Below are 20,966 nucleotides of genomic sequence, written 5' to 3' on the forward strand. Positions count from 1 at the left end.
GAATGTGTTGAGGTTACATAGAGCATCATTTAACATGCATTTATTGAGGGCCTGTATTTTCCAGCTGGAGATATTTAGATGAATAAGAGATTGCATACTTTCCACAGTCGGACAGTGATGTTTTGGAAGAAAGATGACAACAGATGCAGAAGGATTGAAGTTTTGATTTTTTGGTTTTTTTTTAATGACATAGGATGTGTTAGCTTAAAAGAGATGATTAATAAGGCAGGAGTTAATGCTGCATGTTCCCTGAGAGAATGCTGACTTCTGGGTCTCGCAGAGCCTTTCTCGGTAAAGTGTGGTCTGCAGACCAACAGCATCAGCGTCACCAGGAATGCAGACTCTCATGTCTCCCCTCAGACCTACTGAATCACAATCTGCGTTTTGAACTAGGTCTCCGGGTGATACATGTGCACATTCCGATTTGAGAAGTGCTTCCATAAGTTCCCCGTTGAGACCTATAGCTGTGGGTGGTAGCATTTACAGGTAAGGATTCTGAAAGGTGCAAGAAGTTCCCTTTGATATTCCCAGGAGGTCTTAATTCCTTTCTCAGTGTTATTCTTTCCTACTACCCTTGAGATTCTGGCTTTGTGCCTGCCTGCTTACCAGGTATGGATAGTTGGGCCAAAACACCCTGACATGTTTGATGTGTTCCCGGGAACCCCCTCACCCCCTTTTGGGCTTCAGGCCTCTGTGGAGTCCATTCTTGCAGACCTAGTTCAGTGCGAAAGTTCATAATCGTAATTGGGGAGACAGATGGGTGAGCAGTTCCAGCGCTGTTGGATTAGTAAGGAAGGCCACCTTAGTGTGGGACTGGAGGTTAGGGAGGTTTTTCTGAAGGAAGTGACATCGGAGCCAAGTCTGAAAAGATGAGTGCCACTTAACATCTGGACAGGCTCTAGGGCAGTGTTCTGTATTTAGGCATAAGGTATGATTGAGGCTTTTTTAAAAAGGCTTAAATTTACATTCACTATCATCGGTAGTACTGAACTCTGGGTACATGATTTGACCTTGTGTTTAAATAGAAATACATAATGGATTTCTTTATTGTAGCCAAATAGTTTTGCTTTAATGATTCATTTTATAGTATCACATGCTTATAGCAAATTCATACAGGTGGGAAAGTTTGTATAAGCTATCATAAACTTTCCCACCAGTATGAATTTTCTGTGTTTAGTACTTTGATTTCATAAAAGTGAGTATATTTGGCTTTGATCAATTCTTTTACTTTATTCATAGCATTTTATTTACCTGACATCTAACTGAATTCATATGGAGTTTTCAGAGACATTTGAAATGATGTTGTTTTTCACATGGGCGAATTTGTTATCTCACTGAATGTAGTTTCTAAGAAATAACATGAAATAACATTTTGTAAGTCAGGACTCTGTACTGTGCTTTTTTCTTTATATTAGCCTTATTGAGGTGTAATTCACATGCCATTATAAGTCACCCATTTAAAGTATATGATTCAGGGGTTTTTAGTATATTCACAGAGTCGTGCAACCAGCCTCACTAGCGCCAGAGTATTTTCATCATCCCCAGAAGAAGCCCCATTCCCACAGTGGTCACTCCTCGTTTATTCCCCAGACACCCCAGCTCCAGGCAGCCATATTCCACTTTCTGTCTCTGGATTTCCTTAGTCTACAATCAGTATTGTACAGTTCATATAAATGAAATTGTACAATGCTGGTCTCTTGTTGACTGGCTTCTTTCTCTTAGCATGATGTTTTCAAGGTTCATCCATGTTGTAGCATGTGTCAGTACGTCATTCCATTTTATGGCTCAATTAATATTTCATTGTATGGCTATACCAAATTTTGTTTCTCTTTTCATCCATTGATGGACTTTTGGGTTGTTTTCATTTTGGGGCTTTTATAGAAAGTTTTGCTATGGACATTTGTGGACAAGTATTTATGTGGACATATGTTTTCATTTCTCTGGGGTGTATACCTAGGAGTGGAATTGCTCGTTCATAGGGTAACTCTGTGTTTACCTATTGAGGAAGTGCCAGCCTGTTTTTCAAAGTGCGACCCCTTTTTAAATTCCCATCAGAAGTATGCAAGGGTTCCACTTTCTCCACATGCTCGGCCACACTCGTTTATTCCTTTATTATTATTTTTTTTTAATTTTAGCCATCCTAGTTGGTGTGAAGTGGTTATCTCATTGAGGCTTTTTTTGGACTGCTCTGCGAGGCTTGTGGGATTTTAGTTCCCCGACCAGGGATTGAACCTGGGCCACAGCAGTGAAAGCGCCTAACCCCTGGACCACCAGGGAGTTCCCTCATTGAGGTTTTGATTTGCAGTTCCCTGATGGCTAATGATGTTGAGCATCTTTTCATGTGTTTTTTGGCAATTTGTGTATTTCTTTGAAGAAATGTCTATTCACATTTTTTGCCCATTTACAATTTTTTGCCTATTTTTTAAGGGACTAGATACAAGTCCCTTATCACATATGTGATTAGAAATATTTTTTTCATTCTGTGGATTATCTATATCTCTAGTAGGATTTTTTATTTTACAATCTGTTTTGTCTGATATTGGTGTAGCCATTCCGTCTTCTTCTGGTTCCTGTTTGCATGATACTTCTATACCATCCTTTTTATCTTCAATCTCTTTGTGTCTTTGAGTTTCAAGTGTGTCTTTTTTAGACACCATATGTTTGGATCTTTTTTTTTTTTAATTTGGAGGGGGAACAGTCTCTCCCACTTAGTTGAAGTGTTTAATCCGTCCATATTTAATGTTGTTATTGATAGAGTTGGATTTATGTCTCCATTTAACTTTTTTTCTATGTTTCATGTCTTTGTTCTTTTATTTCTTTACTACTTCCTTTTGCATTAAATGAGTATTTTCTAGGGTAACATTTCAATTCCTTTAATGAGTTTTTCACTATATATTTTTGAGGTGTAGTAGCTGCTCTAGGGCTTGCCGTATACATCTTGACTCACAGGAGTGACTACAGGTTTATACTAACTTGATTCCAGTGAGGTATAAAAATGTTACTCCTGCTGAGCTCTAGTCCCTCCTCCCCCTTTTTGTGCTATTTATAACATATGTTATAAACTCAATATATGTTATAATTATTACCTTATATGATTTTATGTCTTTTATAAAGCTGAGAAGAGGAATAGGAACAAGTGTTTGTTTATAATTTGTTAAAATTAACCTGACTTTCCATTTCTGCTTCTGTTCATTTGTTCCTGTGGATCTGAGTTCCTATCTAATATTTTCTTACTGTAGTTCAGCTTTGTTCCCATCCACCTTCCTTATGATGCTATTGTCAAATATCTTACTTTTCTATATGTTATAGTACCAACAGTACAATTATACACATATTGTTTTGTACAATTGCTTTTAAAATCAGTTCAGAGAAGAAAGAATACACACATGTGTTTGAGAAGCCTCTGACGTCACGCCCTGGGGCCTCAGCCGTGGTCGTTGCACAGTCCCCCTGGGATGATGGTGGTCTTACTAGTGTTCTCTTTGTCGCCTTCCCTGATGGCTCTGTTAAGGTGTTTTAGCTCTGTTGGTTTCACATCCAGCTCTTGGGCTCCACTAATTGCTGACTGTTTACCGTATTGTTTTCAGCAGTGCCCCAGGGCATAAATTGCTCCATAGTTTGATTTATTAAATTTAGTCCCCTTTGCAGCAGCAGTTTTTGAGGCCCATCTTTGAGGTTTGTTCTGACCCCAGGAGGGCTCTTCTTCACTGTCTCTTTTCCTGTTTCTCTCTGGTAAACCAGCTGGCCTACGGTTTAGCTTGTTGCCCTCATGGAACTACTAGCCTCCTCTTAGATGCTTCCACCAAGATCTCCATTGTTTTCAAGACTTCCCCTGGGCTTGAGCTTCCCTCTGTCCCAGATGCAGTCCCGATTGCTGAGGAGCTCTCTGTTCTGTGGCCTGCCCTCTTGAGCCCCTTTGTGCCACTGCTCTGGAGCTGTGGGCAGGGACGGTGGCTCACTTCCCTTGGAGTGACACCTCTGCTTCATGAGCAGCGCTGGGCAGGAGCTAGGCCCTACTTCTGGTCTTCTCTGGGTAGATGATTAAGTTTTGGACTCATTAACAGGGAATTTTAAGGCCTGTGAGCTGCCCTAGTCATAGTTCTGTGTAGGGAGACGGTCACTGCTGTAGATGAGTCCTTCACCTCCCATGTTTTCATCCTAGAAATTCTTTCTTCACTTGGCCGGCTCTTGCTCGCAGGTAGAGAGTAAGTGCTCTGTCTGTGGGGCTGGCTACCTAGACGATCTGATTTGGACATGCTGCTTTGCTTCTCAGGCTCGAAGTGAGGTGTTTTATACTGAAGGGACCTAATTCTTGTCATGGAGTACAAATAGTAGTTTTCCCTTGTACCTGGCTACGGTTTCTACCTGAGGAACCAGCCAGTGTTCCTGTGCTCAGAGGCAGAAAGAGAAGCCAAAAAAGTCCTCCTCTGAAAAGTTCAAATGATGTCCCGACCTGCTTTACGGGCTCCATGCAGCAGCTCACTGTGTTGTGGTTTTGTCAATATAATGGGCCAAACTAATTTAATTATGATCAAGATTAAGAAAATCCATTTTTGCTTTTGTTGTTGTAAACCATTTGAAGTAAAAAACAGTCAACATACTAACTTGGGAACTTTAAGTAACCATATCAATGCATAAAATCCACTTTTACTCTGTTGGTGACCGTAAAATAAAATCGTTTAAACACCCCAAAAAGTAGGTTATTCTTTGAGAGATTTGATGAGAATATAAATAAATATAGATTGCTTTGATATGCAGAATAGCAAGTCAGTTCTTTTTAGTAACATCTTTAGAAAAACAGCACGTAATTGCAGACGGTGAGATGGCATAGGATTTAGTAAATTATTCTATATGTTTGTTTCTATTACTGTTTCTATTCTGTTTCTATTACTGTTTTCAATCATTCAGGTAGATACCAGATTTTCAGAAAATAATACTATCTAGATAAAATAAAACAGGAGTAATTTGTCACCTATCTTTTGTATAATACAGTATAAAGCCAGCATTTAATAATCTTTGTTTTTCAAAATATCAGTAATTCCATATGATATAAACATGGGATTTTTAGCTGAAATTTTATTGTTATATTTTAGAAAACAGCGTTATCTAATAATGTTTATTAAGTGCCAGTTGATCTCAGCTCTTCTAAACTATTTGAAGAACCGGCTGTAACCATAGCTCCAGTAGTCTCATCACAATTCTGAGGCATCGACTAAATTGTTTTCCAAATTTTATTAAGGACTTTCAAACATAAAGGAAAATTGAGAGAATAGTATACTGACGCCCTGGTACCCATCACCTGGATTCAGCAGTGGTTAGTTTCTGTGTTTGCTTTATCTTTCTTTGTGTGTTGAATCATTTTAACTTAGATTATGCATCATGACATTTTACTCCTAAAGTCTTTAGCGTACGTCTCTGAAAAAATAATATGTGCTTCTTCAAAATGCAATGTCATTATCACATGTAAGAAAACTGATGATTTGTAAATATCATCTACTATCTGTCTCATTTAAAAAAATTTCCCATTTAAAAAAAATCAGTATTCAATCTAGGTTCGTAGATTACATTTAGCTGTATATTAGTTTATATTTTTCAAATTGTATAACAGCTTCTTTCAACTATTTTTTGTGATATTGACTTGTTTTTTCAACTTTTTATTTTGAAACTTCTGAAATTTATGAACAGAAAAGTTGAAAGAATACAGTGAACACCCACATACTGTTCACTAAGGTTCACTGGTTGTTAATAACTTTTGTGAAATTTGCTTTGTCATCTTTTCTTTACCAGAACCATTTGAAAGTAAGTTGTGGGTATTATAACACTTCACCTGTAAGTACTAAGCATGCATCTCCTAAAATAAGTATATTCTCATGTAACCACAATGTTTATCATTCCTAAAAAATTAACAGAAATTTTATAACATCATAATCCATATTCAGATGTTCCCAGTTATACCCAAAATACCTAGAAAGCTTTTTTGAGAAAAATACTAGATCCAGCAAGCTTCCTGCCTTGAATGCAGTATTATATTTATGCTGTGTTTATAATATGGCTGTTAGGTTTCCTAAGTCTTTTTAAATATTTTTCTTCCTCATGACATATTTTACAAGAGTGTAGGCCAGTGGTTTTTAGAATGTCCTTTATTCCGTATTTGTTTCTAGTGATCAGATTCAGCCTACATGTTTTTAGGTGTAGGTGATATGTACTTTCTAAAAAAACCCTTTTATTGAAGTATATAGTTTCATACAGGAAAATACACATAGGTGTTCAGATAGATGAATTTTCCTAAATTGGACTCACCCTTGTTCAGAGGCGCTCAGATCACGAAATCGACTAGTGCCAGCCCCTCAGAGCCCCCTCTCGTCCTTTTCCCGTCACTGCCAGTACTTTCTTGACTTGTAAGACCGCAGGTTAGTTTTGCCTGTTTTGTACTTTAAGTTGAATCACGTGTGTACTCTTTTGCTTGTGGTTTCTTTTGCTCAACATTATATTGAGTGCAGTTCATCTGCACTTGTGGGTGTTGTAGATTGTTCAGTCTCATAGCTGTATGCTGTTCTAGTTATGAATATACCATAATTTATCCATTTCTACTGTTAATGGGAATGTGAGCAGCTCCTGGTTTGGGGCCACTATGAATAGTGCTGCATGTGTACATCCTTTTACATGTCTTTTGGTAAACATACGGGCACATTTCTGTTGGGTATACACCTAGGATAGAATTGCTGTCATTAGGTATGCAGATGTTCAACTTTTAGATATTGCCAGTTTTATCTAGGGGTTAGGCCATGTTTTTTGTCCTGCTGTATCATATCAGGCAGCACATAATGTCAGGCTGCCCTGTATTTGTGCTGCCAGGTCTGCTCACTTAGATGGATGGCAGCCATCAGATCTTTTTATTGTTAAGTGCCATTTTCACCTTTGTAATTAGATCTTTCCATTGTAAAGGCACATTACTCACTATTTAAAAAGTGAGCTGTGGGATGATATTGGTATTTTTGAGAGATTTTGAAAAATCTCTTCCCAATCACCTATCGTCCAGTCATTTTATCATCCTTTGGTGTTTCTTGCCTGAATCAGTTAGAGGAAGGTGGGAGGGGCTGCACAATGGTGATTTATCTAATTGTTTTATTTTCTTCTACATTTATTATCTGAAATTACGTATCTTCTGTAAAGAAGAGCTTTATCTTCATTTACCTCCCCTTCCCCCGCCCCCCATCAGTTTTCCTTCTGGTATCACTGTGGGCTCATGGATTTAACAATTTTTCGATTATAATCCATTGCTATCTCTTTTTTTTTTTTTATGCTTAAATTGTACCAAATTTGGCCAGTAGGATTCCCCTCAAGGGAGTCTTTAAGTATTTATTCCCTTTTTATCTGGTTCAAGAAGATGTTCCAGACTAATGTGTTTTTCTTCTTCTGGGTTTGGAATCAGCCTTTCTCCAATGAGTCCTAGCTCCTTTTAGTGGAGAATGGTATTTTTGTGCCTAAATCAGGATGCTAGTTATGCTCTTTAGGTACATGACAGTGGCTTCTGAAAGTCCAGGCCACTTATCTTAAAGAATGTCCCACATTCTGTATTTGTCCGAATCTTTCCTCCTGGTCTAATTTAGCTTCTTTGTTGCCCATATTTCCTGTAGACTGAAAATTAAGTCTAAACCTTGATTCAGGTTAAACAGTTTTGACAGATATGCTTCATAGGTGATTTTGTGTACATCGTATCATGTCAGAAGTTATATAATGATGGGTTGTCCCAATATTGATGCTAATTTCAAACACTAGGTTAAGGAGGTAACGTCTAGATGTCTTCATTGTAAGGATAGGATTTTCCCTGTGTTTAGCAAGTTATCTGTAGGAGAGTTACTTCTGCACAGATGAATGTCCCCTTCGTCAACAGCCTTTCATCTCGTGGTTTTAGTATCCACTGATGATCTTTGTTTTTTTTGTTTGGTACGTGGGCCTCTCACTGTTGTGGCCTCTCCCGTTGCGGAGCACAGGCTCCGGATGCGCAGGCTCAGCGGCCATGGCCCACGGGCCCAGCCGCTCCACGGCATGTGGGATCCTCCCGGACCGGGGCACGAACCCGCGTCCCCTGCATCGGCAGGCGGGCTCTCAACCACTGCACCACCAGGGAAGCCCTGGAGTTGGCTTCTTAATTTAATTTTAGTTTTTAATAGGTGATACATTTACATAGTTCCAAAGACAAAACTACAGAAAGAGAGATTCACTTAAAGTCCCTTTTGCAATATCCCCTCTACCCTGTCCCCTACCCTCTGGTAATAACCATTTTGATTAGTGTCTGTTTTTTTTTTTTTTTTTATAAATAAGTTTATTTTTGGCTGTGTTGGGTCTTCGGTGATGCACGAGGGCTTTCTCTAGTTGTGGCAAGCGGGGGCTACTCTTTGTTGCGGTGCGTGGGCTTCTCATCTCGGTGGTTTCTGTTGTTGCAGAGCACGGGTTCTAGGCACACGGCCTCAGTAATTGTGGCTCATGGGCTCTAGAGCGCAGGCTCAGTAGTTGTGGTGCATGGGCTTAGTTGCTCCACGGCATGTGGGATCTTCTCGGACCGGGGCTCGAACCCATGTCCCCTGCACTGGCAGGTGGATTCCTAACCACTGCACCACCAGGGAAGCCCCTAGTGTCTGGTTTATCCTTCTAGAGTTTTGTTTGTTTTTCCAAAAATAAACAAATACATATGAATATGCTTATTTTTCCTCCTTTCTTTCACCAAGAAGAGCATTCTGCGTACACTCTTTGGCACCTTTCTTCTCTAAAAACATATCCTAGGGATTCCTCTCCTATGATATCATAGAGATCGCCCTCATTCTTTGTTTTTTCAACCACATATTTTTTCTTGAGTGGACATACGATAGTTTATTCAAGCAATCTCCTATTAAGATTGGCTTGTTTCTAATCTTTTGCTGTTACAGGTAGTATAATTTTGTCATTTTGCATTTGTGTGAAGGTGTACTTTTTTGCTGGATCTGACATAGTGCATCAAAAGACAAAAGCTCATAGAATTTTGCTAGATATTGCCACATTTCCTCCACAGTTGTACTCTTCTGTGCTCCAGAGTATGAGAGTGCCTTTCTCCACAGCACCCCCAAAAGAGCGTGGTATCAAACTTTTGTGTTTTTTTTTTGTTTTTGTATCCTTGATTAATTTTTAAAGTATTGAAAAGATGTTAGGAAGAGTGTCTTATTTTGGATAACTTCTGTGATCATAGGCTGAAATGTATATAAAGTATTTTGTTTTGTAGTTTATATAGTTTAATGAAACAGGTGAGAGACTGATGCTGGTGGTAACACAGAAGTGGAAGGGAGTAAGCAAAAAGGTTCTAAGGGGTGATGAAGATGACGTACTGTTATTATCCCTAATAACCAGGAATATTATTAACAACGTAAATTATGAGGCTTAAAAATGATCTTTCTAAGAGTATGCTTAATGACTCATAATACTTTTCTCAATGAGAATATGAATCTTCCTTGTTAAATTTAGTGACTGAATCCAGGTTATTGCCTTAATAAAATATTTAAGCAGCGAGAAATTAGACCCTGTCTGGTCTATAAGAAGTCTGCTTGCACTAAAGAGGCAGGCCTACATGCCCCTTTTTCCTCCTCATTGCAGAATAAACGTGTTATGTGATTTTGTGTGTATATGTGTGCGTATCATATCATAGTTGCATTGTTTTAGAATTAAAGGAAATTTGATTTAAATTTTAGAGAAATATATATTCCTATCTCTCCTTTTTATGTGAGGTCGAGTCTTTTACCTGAAACGTAGTTAGGGGGTATAGAAAGTAAACCTGGCTTGAGTGGTGTGCTTATAAGTCGCTGTGTGGCAGTGTATTGGACGTGTCTAGTGTCATGCAGGGAGGGCCCTCTGGTGGCATCATTGTTACGTACCCCCTCTTCATTGCTGACCACCCCTGTGGCTAGGGTGAGGGCCTGGGCAGCAGCTCTCATGGGCTGTGACTCCTCTGAGTTTATTCTTCTTCCATTGTGTTGACAAGAACCCTTCTTGAACTGTTTGTTCTGTGGCTTTGTTATCTGCAGTGGACACCTGCCTACTTTTAGTAAGTCCCTATTATAGGTCTGTACTACAAAGGATTTCCTTTTGTGAGCATGCCGTTCTCTATCTAATTAAACAGCGGAGGTTCTCAGGCTTCATGGTCACCTGCGTTCCGTGTTTTCATTTTCCCTTCTACTATGTCACACATTCACAAGTTAGTGACAAGAAAACATAATCATGGGAGATGAAAATAGTTTATCACCTGCTAGATGTCTTTGTCAACACTGGAGCCACTTTTCTGGCATAGATTACAGAGCCCATCATCTTAGTTTCTGTTCAGATTGTTTAAAACACAGCAGTCTTTGAATCCATGGATGAAGATAGTGGAAGTGTTATCCTAGGTGACAAGTACTCAATTGAATAACGCCAGACAGTTATTCTCTATTTGTTTGTAGATAGTCATAACATTGACAGTGTTACTTACCATTTACTGTTTTTTAAAGAAATCTTTAAAAGGCTTCTTTAAAAGAAAAAGATGAACAAACTTTGTTTTTTAGAGTAGTTTTAGGTTAAAAGGCTTTTTTGGAAAGAAGTTCACATGTTATTTGAAAGACATATCACTAGGATTAATAAATCTGAATTTTATATTTTTACTTTAATTTTCTAAAAAAGACTTTTAAATTGAAAGTTTCAAGCGTTCATAGGGTAGAGATAATAGTTTAGTGAACCCCGCATGCCCATCGCTCAGCTTCTGCACTGTCAGCACTTAGCCTTATTTCCCCTTGCCACTTTGTTTGTTGTCCCTGAAATTACGCTCTTTTACCTATACATACTTTAATTTCTCTTTGCCTATTCCATCAGGTGATCTTGTATAAATTTAAAAATTACAGTGATTGAGGTATTTCAGGCTACTGTGCTTTCCCAGAAAGCACTGTTTTCTAAACTGGTTCAGAGAATTTACTGTGAGAGACTCACATACCAGGAGACCTCTACTTCTGAGGGATATTTATTTTGGGGAAAGTTATCTTATATTCAGGCATAAATGATTAGACAGTAAGTGTGGTAAAGAAAAGTTTGCCATGGGTCCCTCTGACCCCATGGAGCAATGAAAGGAGGTGGTAGAATACTGGACTGTTGTCTCACTCCAGCCACCAGGTGGCGCTGTAGATCTGGAACAGGTTTGTTCCTTCGTCCAGGCTCAGTCCTATCCCAGTGTGGGATGTGTGTTTACAGCCTATGAAGTATGGATAATGCTTTTCTTCTGCCATTTATAAGAATTAGTTTGCATTGAGGCATTGAATATGATAATTACAAGTGATTCTTTGCTTGTTAAAGATTTAAGTATTTTCTGGAACTTAACCTAGAGAAGCTTTCAGATTCCTTTTTCCTTCTTAATAGCCTTACTCTATGTATATGAAAATATTGAATAACAACTTATATTTAGAAAATTATTCACTGTATCATGCTGACCTCTTCCTTCAATTATGCAAAGAAACCAGACAACCATGTATAGGATAGGCATATACTATTTTATAAATATCTGTCATAATGAACAGAATTTGAATGATGGCTAGGTGTGAGCATTTTGAAATTTTTAAGATACTTTTTAAACCTATTTTCTTGAGTAAAGTAGAGGGCCTAGGCAATATTTGTACAGTTCAATCAAAAAAACCACTTTTTATGAGCAGCTCCTAAGTCAGGGCACTTTTGTATTGTAGTCTGTCTTAAGGTATGTTACATGACATTTGTTACTAATAGTAGTTAAATTACCAAGATTTTAAATCATTTACTTAAATAAATCTAGAGAAGAGGCCACAGTTTTATCCTCATGATAATGTTAATTCTGAGGGAGATGCAAAGGGGTAGAGTTAAACTAACGCTGGGGACATTTTTTCTTAAAGTTTCTTTTGGTTAATAATTTCCAAAACTTGTCTCAGATCAGATCATAAAATGGTAGCATCATACAACATTAGAGACGGAAGGACCTTTGTGATTGTGTAGATGGTATAGATTCACTTCTCTTACTTAGAGAATTAATTTGTCTAAGATAATATGGGTGGTTAGTGGCAGAGCAATGATTCCAAATTTAAGTGCTTTTTACACTAGACCGTGGTGTTGTCATTTGAAGACGTAAAAGTGGGCCTAAATAGTTAACATAGAATAACTGACATCAGTGAATGAAATGTTCAACATAAGCAAATTTTCCAAATAATTGAAACATTTTTATTGTTAAAATTTTATGTCCAAATGTATTGTGTTCTTCCCTGCCTTCTCACACAGAATACTGAGCAGGACTTGTCTTAATAATGACTTGCATATTCCCTCTGGAGTGTTCTGCTCTTACAGAACTTCTGTGTACCACATGCCCTCAGACTACTGCTTTTTTCTGTAAAGTTACTCTTTTCATCTTTTTTTGCTCTTCTTTTTTTTTTTTTTTTTTTTTTTTGCGGTACGCGGGCCTCTCACCGTCGTGGCCTCTCCCGTTGCGGAGCACAGGCTCCGAACGCGCAGGCTCAGCGGCCATGGCTCACGGGCCCAGCCACTGCGCGGCATGTGGGATCTTCCCGGACCAGGGCACGAACCCGTGTCCCCTGCATCAGCAGGCGGACTCTCAACCACTGCGCCACCAGGGAAGCCCTTTGCTCTTCTTTTTGCTGTCAGTTTTTACTGTGTTAGTTTGTCTGGTTTTGGCATTCTTGCCTCTTCTAATTTGTGGTTTCTTAATGTGTTTGTTAAAATATTTATTGAGCATATACTGTGTGCCGGGTAGTGTCCGAGTGGCATTTGCTACAGTTAGCAAATGAGTGGATAAATCAGATGAAGATCCCGTGCTCTTGTGGAGCTCACATTCTCGGGTGGGAAGGAGTGGCCAGAGATAGTCATTAAAGAGTAAGCACCCTGGGGGCTTCCCTGGTGGCGCAGTGGTTGGGAGTCCGCCTGCCGATGTGGGGGGCACGGGTTCGTGCCCCGGTCCGGGGGGATCCCACATGCCACGGGGCGGCTGGGCCCGTGAGCCACGGCCGCTGAGCCTGTGTGTCCGGAGCCTGTGCTCCGCAACGGGAGAGGCCATAGCGGTGGGAGACCCGCGTACCGCCAAAAAAAAAAAAAAAAAAAAAGAGTAAGCACCCCGAATGAGCAAATTACCCAGTAGTGTTAAGTGTTAAATGTTAAGGAAGAGAAGAGCAGGTGTAAAGGGAGGAGTGGCTGTATTAGTTACTGGCTTGGAAACTAGATCACCAAGTTTATTGTTTGTAAAGTAATAGTCAAGGGGAAAATGGCAAAGGGAGTTGGAGGGATTCTTTTGCAAGTTGGGAGCATAAGCATTAGGACATGCCTTTTTGAGTCCTCATTTTAACCTTTATTGCTTTCTTCTGGGATTTGAATGTCTGAAAATCTAGAGTAGTTTGATAGTTGACCTCTAGTTAAGGTATAACAATATAACAGTAACCATTATAGTTAATATGTACATATTTATATTGTCTTCTGGAAGCTGAGGAATGAGACAGTGAAGCAGGATGTTTGGTGTCAAATGGAACGTGTAGCATGAAGTGGACGTTGATACTTGATTAACCAGCTGCCGGAGGAGAGATGAGCCCTGTGATAAATGATCTGGTTTGAACAGTGTGAAGATGACGCCAGTACTAGGAGACAGCGCTTGTGTGTTTATAATTCTAGACATTCTGGGTAAGAATACTGATGACAGGAAGGCTGAGTAGCATCACGTGTGACGTGTGGACTCTGATCAGGCGCTCTTGCCTTAACTCTCATCTTTTCCACTTATTACCTGTGCGGCTTTGAGCAGGTTCCTGCTCCCTCTGCTTTCTGCTCTTCAGGTTCCTCATTTGTAAACTTGGGGGGAACATCACATGGGGTTTGTTGTGAGGATTAAGTCAAGGTAAAGGTGCTTGGCTAAATAATCTTTGACTAAACTTGAGATGGTAGGATGGGGATGATGCTAAGCCATTAGGAAACATCAGAGACACCAAGGTCAAGGGCAAACAAGTGATACTTCTGGTCCATCCAGCCAACATTTGCAAATTAAATTTTTCTTTGTTGTTTGTTTTTCCATTTAATTCTTATATCTGTTTGAATTAAAAGATCTTATATGTTTTAAATTTTAATATTCAATTAGAATCAGTTCTTTCAGAGGAAGAACGTAATAATACTCAAAACCGTTCGGTTTGGTTCATCAACATGTGATTTTAGTCTTTAAAATACTATTATACCACATAAAATCTATAAAACGTGTCATTTGGTGAAGCTATATATGTATATTTCTTAATCACTTTGCTGAGAACTGGAAACAAAGGAACTGTGGACGTTCCTGTGCCTTAACTCTGGCGATGGAGCTCCTTGCTTATTTTGTGACTAGAGCTCTCCTTTTGAAAAATTAGCTATATTGTATTAAACTACCATAATCTGTGGTATACTTTGTGCTCGTAAACCAACTTATAAAATACTCTGTCAGAGTCAGAAGGAATATACAATTCCGAGTGCCAGGAATGGAGTAGATGCCTAGTGAACATTCATTGAATGAATGGGCAACTGAGTTGACTATTTTTAAGAAACAACTGGATGGAAGCAACCTAAATGCCTATCGACAGACGAATGGATAAAGAAGATGTGGTACATATATACAATGGAATATTACTCAGACATAAAAAGGAACAAAATTGAGTCATTTGTTGAGACGTGGATGGATCTAGAGACTGTCATACAGAGTGAAATAAGTCACAAAGAGAAAAACAAATATTGTATATTAACGCATGTATGTGGAACCTAGAAAAATGGTACAGATGAACCGGTTTGCAGGGCAGAAGTTGAGACACAGATGTAGAGAACAAACGTATGGACACCAAGGGGGGAAAACCCTGGTGGGATGGGGATGGTGGTGTGCTGAATTGGGCGATTGGGATTGACATGTATACACTGATGTGTATAAAATTGATGACTAATAAGAACCTGCAGTATAAACAAACAAACAAACAAAAGAAACAGCTGGAGGGCTTCCTTGGTGGTGCAGTGGTTAAGAATCCGCCTGCCAACGCAGGGGACACAGGTTCGAGCCCTGGTTTAGAAAGATCCCACATGCCATGGAGCAACTAAGCCCATGTGCCACAACTACTGAGCCTGCACTCTAGAACCCACGAGCCACAACTACTGAGCCCACGCGCCGCAACTACTGAAGCCCGCGCACGTAGAGCCCCTGCTCCGCAACAAGAGAAGCCCACGCACTGCAACAAAGAGTAGCCCCCGCTCGCTGAAACTAGAGAAAGCCCACACGCAGCAACAAAGACCCAACGCAGCCAAAAATAAATAAAAATAAATACATTTTAAAAAAGAAACAGATGGAGAGAGAACTCAATTTTTGCCAAATGGAAAACTGCAAGAAAGAAAATAGCGTTCTTGAAACTTGTGACGTGAAGCCAAAGGAAAATTCATATGATGTCAAAGCTCTTGACAGTGGTCCTTCTATAAGAAGTAAAAGCTGAGAGAGTGTTGAGAAATTGACCCCTACGAGTTAAGCACATTTTAGTGAGTGCAAAGCTAGTGTGATAGGGATCATCTTGTTGTGGGCACCATTGCCGTTTGTCTTTAGTTTTTGTATTTTAGGTCTGCTTTTTCCATTAAGCCTGAGGAGCTTCAAGTTTTATGACCTCCTGGTAATGACTTGACAAGTGAACAGTGTCACCTATTGAGGACTGGCCTAAACAAGGAAAGTTTGTGTTTTTGCTGTGGAAATTCATATGATATGCCAAATAAGTTTAGCTAACTGCTTGCATGATTAAAAAGCAGTTGATTTGCTTCTAGTCAGTAGTTAATTATAAAAGTAAATATATACATTATATATGTGATTTTTAAAATCCAGAATATGTAAATGTGTAAAAAAAATAGGGGATATATTTGTGTAGGTCTGTAAATATTGTCTGTAAAATAACATACATGTTGGCTTTTCTGTGACAGTCATTCTAGAAATAGCTCAAAGTTTTACACTTGGAATGGCTCCCATGTTTCTTTCTCCTGGGCTGTGGAGGAATGTGATTCTTCTATTCAACCAATCATATAAATATTTAATTCCTTGCACGTTCCAGTCACTGTGGTAGGTCATGGGGATGCATAGGTGAATAAGACACGGTCCTCTGCACATTTTAAAAGATGAAAAACTTCTTTTCATAAGTTTGCATTAATGTTTAAAATGTTAAAATCCCAATAATATTAAAGAGTAATGGAAATATATGTTACCTGGCATGATGTAGAGACATTTGATCCTGCCTGGGATCAGTTGGTCTGATAAGTATGCAAGCAGTACCTGTAACCATTATTCATGTGTTAATATAATCGAGTATTTTCAATAATAATTAAATTGCTGATAATATATTCAATTTCTTAGTACTTTGACTAGAGAGCTTTTAAAATTAATTTTGTTTTGACTGTGCTCTCCTGCTAAGAGACTTTATTTCTAAGTTTTGTGGTATTTTCTGCTTATCCCTAATTCATGTCATTCAGATTTTTGGAAGACACCCAGTTTTTCAAGGTCAGTTTGGATTCTTTTACCAACTTAGTGCCATTTAAGTGATACCTAGTTTTGTCCTCAGTAATCTTTTGAGTAGTTGCTCCTCAAAAATAATACTGGAAGTTTCCCTGCAGGAAATTAAAGGAGTGTATTGAGGACATAGGTGGTCCTGAGGAGAGCTGATGAGAAGGGCACAGGCTGTTTCTTCACAGATACCAGCTCTTGGTTACTGGTGATTGCTTCTCTCTGTTTGTGGCATCTCACCTCGACTAAGTGACACAATTTTGCAAAGTAGCCAGGGGCCATGAAGACACATAGGGGAAAAGAGCAGAATATGGATATTCATTTATTCGTTTATGAATTGATTAATCCAATTCACAAATGAATGAATGCATCTAGGCATTTAAACAGCAAATATTCATTGAGTCCCTACTATGTGCCAGGCATCATTTTAGACTCTGGGTAGTGAACAAGAGAGAAACGTTCTCAACCTCAGGGAGATTATATGCTAGTGAGGAGGATGAATAAACAAGTAAGTATGCAGTATAGTGTCGGTATAGTACCCACTAACAGGAAGAGTGAAGAAGCGGTGAGGGACAGAGGTGGTGGCGATAATTATATGAAGACGTCAGGAGAGGCTCTGAGGAGAGGGGCTGCTTGGCAGACACCTGGATGGAGAGCATGCACCTGTGCATTTCTTTGGGAGGTACATTTCAGGCATGACGTGTTCACAGAACAGCAGGAACATTGGTGAGGCTGGAAAACAAGGCGTGGCGCATCTCCTTTCTTATCTGTGTCGCTTATGAGTGTTTTGTTTTTTTAATCTCCTCTTTCTTTTTGCCATTCATTGGCTGATTTTCATTATCTTAAAAATTTATATGTTTTGTTATAGACTTGTTACTTTGTTTCTTTGTTACCTGAACACCTATATATCACCGCATTTTAGTGTTGTTTTATAACACTGAGACTTGGTATCTTTGGGCTTTATTGCCTCCTTGGTGAATTCTGATTAATGGTTGTGTTTAGTCAATGATATAATGAAGGGAAACGTGGATTGGAAAAAGCTTCTAGGTTCTAATCCTAGTTTTGTTGCTAACTGACTATAAACTAATGTAACATTTCTGGACCTCAGTTTATCTAGATGTAAACTAAAGCTGTTGGACTAGATAACTGCCAGGATTCCTCTTAACTGTAAAATTCTGTTGTTTCAGTGATTTTTAGGAAAAATCCCCAGGAGAAATACAATATTTTTTTTCTTTTTATTTCCTTTTTTAAAATTAAGGTGTGCAAATCTTGGATGTACAGCTTATTGAATTTTCACATATGTATGTACTCTTTGGGGAACTTTCTGGAATTAAAAAAAATATATTTTCCATCCACGGTTGGTTGAGTCTGTGGATACGGAACTTGGAGGGCTGCCTGTATAAGTATATTCCAAATACCTTTCCCAATCTGGAAATACCTATACTCAATACCTAAGAAAATATTATTTTTAGAAAAATGCAATTTTAAAGTGTTTCCATTTTGTTGCATTCTTTTTTTAAGTTTATTTGTTTTTGGCTGCGTTGGGTTTTCGTGGCTGCGTGTGGGCTTTCTCTAGTCGTGGTGAGCAGGGGCTACTCTTCACTGCAGTGCGCGGGCTTCTCCTTGCGGTGGCTTCTCTTGTTGCGGAGCACCGGCTCTAGGCGCGTGGGCTTCAGTAGTTGTGGATTGCGGACTCTAGAGCACAGGCTCAGTAGTTGTGGCACACGGGCTTAGTTGCTCCGTGGCATGTGGGATCTTTTCGTACCAGGGATTGAACCGTGTCCCCTGCATTGGCAGGCAGATTCTTATGCCCTGCGCCACCAGGCAAGTCTTTCCATTTTGTTGCATTTTTGAACACAGTTTATAGATTAAGAAAGCAACAGATTTAAGGATTTCTCTTATTACATAAAAGTTTGGTCCCAATGTTGACTTTAAAGAAATCCTAAGGTACTTTTTCTTTTAAACACACTTCAGAAATTATTTCCACACTTCTTATGAGATATTTTAATATTTTGGGCTGGTCCTTAACTTATTTGATGTTGTAAACAGGCAAGTCTTTAGGTCATAGGGTCCCATGATAGAATGATTCTCCCATTAGAGAAGCAAACAGTTCTGTTCTCAGCACATGATGTCACCAGCACTTGAGTCTTTCTTTAGTGGGTATTCCTTTTGGTGACTTTGCCAAGAACTCCTTTTCTTTGCATTTTGATGTGAACTCTGTTCATGGTGGTTTTGTTCACTGCTGGTAATGTTGAAAAGCAACAAAATTCTTTTAGATTCCGTTTTCTTTGAGTATAGCTCTTCAAGCTATAGAATTAGGGCATTGTTTTCTAGATTTATAGATTCATGTTTCAAATTTAACCTTTTAATTTTAGAAACAGGAACACCAAAGTTGGAGGTAGTAAATAATAAGTTCAAATGTATACTACTTGTGTTAATAGATACAGAGCCACTGTTTATAAAATATACAGTTATTATAGTGAACACATGAGGTAGGTGTTAGTGAGTGACTTAATTATAGCCCAAATCCCTATTGCTGTTAGAAATTGGGGAGAGCATTGCAAGGAGTAAAAGAATATGTACTGAAGTAGCTCACTAATTAGGATGTGCATTAGCAAACTGGATTCAACACTATGAGCAAAACATTTATAGATTGCTCTGTGTGTTAGCGTTACGGACTTTTGTGATTCTGGGCCGATGTTAATCTTTAAGGAGGCATTTGTTACAGTTCCTTCCATGGTGTGGGCTTGAGCATTAGTCCCTTCACCAATCCAAAGTGCTAAATATTGCAAGGATCCCCTTGAGGGATATTATTGGGTAGGGACCATGACTTTTAAAGGGGGGAGAAGAGCCATTGATTCATTCATAGTTTATATTAGATTTTTCTGACACTGTAAACAGCCATACTGAGTATTTTCAGTGAGCATTTCTATTAAGTATAGATTGGGGAAAATGATTCAGAGTTGGCAGGGGCCAGTGTTTCTTAGAATGAGTTTTGTGGAATATTGGTTCTGTGGAATGTTAATAAATGTTACATGAAATTAAAACCCAACCAACCAACAAACAGATCTCTTTGGTTATGAAACTTCGGAAAGCACTAGATTAAATGAAATTGAAGGGTTTTTTTGCTTTTCTAACTATATTGGCATATAGTTATGTAATGTTGTGTACCTTTAAGGTGTACAACCTATCCATTTGATATAGGTATGTTGCAATATTGTTACCACCATAGAGTTAGCCAACACTTCCATCATGTCACATAATTACCATTTCTCTTTTGTGGTGAGAACATTCAAGACTTACTCTCTTAACAACTTTCAAGTATATAGTACAGTATTGTTCTCTGTAATCACAATGCTGTGCTTTAGATCCCCAGAACTTATTCATCTTCTAGGGTTTTTTGTTTGACTGTGGGAATTCTCAGGGCCTGTAATTTGTCAGTATACCTTGTACTTCTCTAAGATGAAGGGGAAGTGAGACAGCAACAGTATGCAGCATTTCCCAAACTTATTGGGCCATGGAATCAATTTTTAGAGAGTGTTTTGGGAACTTGACATGCCACAGGATACCACTGGTGAAAGTGATTAGGCTGAAATCATTTTGTAGATAGAAAACTAAGACCTAAATAATGTAAGTACTCAGGTAGCTAGAGCTGGTGAGGTCGCAGACTAATTCTTAGATCACTGTTCTTTCCATCAGCAAAAAAGGAGATTGAATGGCTCAGAAGACATAGCTTTAAATATGTTAGAATGTAAATTAGGTTTTCATTGTCATCTTTTAAGATTTATTGAAGCTTAATGTCCTGTCCAAGGTTCTGGGTCTAACCAAAAAAGGTAGTACAAGCGGTCATTTCTTTCAGCTGCATTGCTAACAAATGGAATAGGGAATAGATGTAAAAATGAATTTACAGAATTACCTGAATCAGCTCTTTTTGCCAAAATTAGGATAAACAGGGTCTTAGTTCTCAAACCTTAGTTTTGACTTGCTATTAAGTACAGATTTAATTTTCATTCTGTTGATGACTTTTTAAATGGGGTGGGGAGGGAGTTTAACTTAATGTAATTTAGACTCATAATTAAAGCTTCCAAAATCTAGATAGAAAATTGGGAGATTGGGATTGACATATATATACTACTGATACTATGTATAAAGTAGATAACTAGTGAGAACCTACTGTATAGCACAGGGAACTCTAGACAGTGCTCTGTGCTGACCTATATGAGAAGGAAATCCATAAAAGAGGGGATATGTGTATACATTGACTTTGCTGGACAGTATAAACTAACACAATATTGTAAAGCAACTATACTCCTTGATATTTTACATTGAGGTATGATTTAGGTTGATCATTGTAAAATTTTAAATAAATTTAGATTATAGACTAATGTTAAATTAGTTAATTATTTGATTAATTATTAGA

General features: G+C 38.6%; 1 protein-coding gene across 7 annotated transcripts in view; it reads left to right on the forward strand.

Annotated features, from left to right (window-relative positions):
- The window catches only part of ATE1 (arginyltransferase 1), a 175,945-nt gene that overhangs the window by 20,332 nt on the left and 134,647 nt on the right, over nt 1-20,966 (forward strand). The gene's annotated exons all lie outside the window — the stretch shown is intronic.

The sequence above is a fragment of the Globicephala melas genome, chromosome 16 (assembly GCF_963455315.2).
Source record: "Globicephala melas chromosome 16, mGloMel1.2, whole genome shotgun sequence".
NCBI classification, from domain to species: Eukaryota; Metazoa; Chordata; class Mammalia; order Artiodactyla; family Delphinidae; genus Globicephala; species Globicephala melas.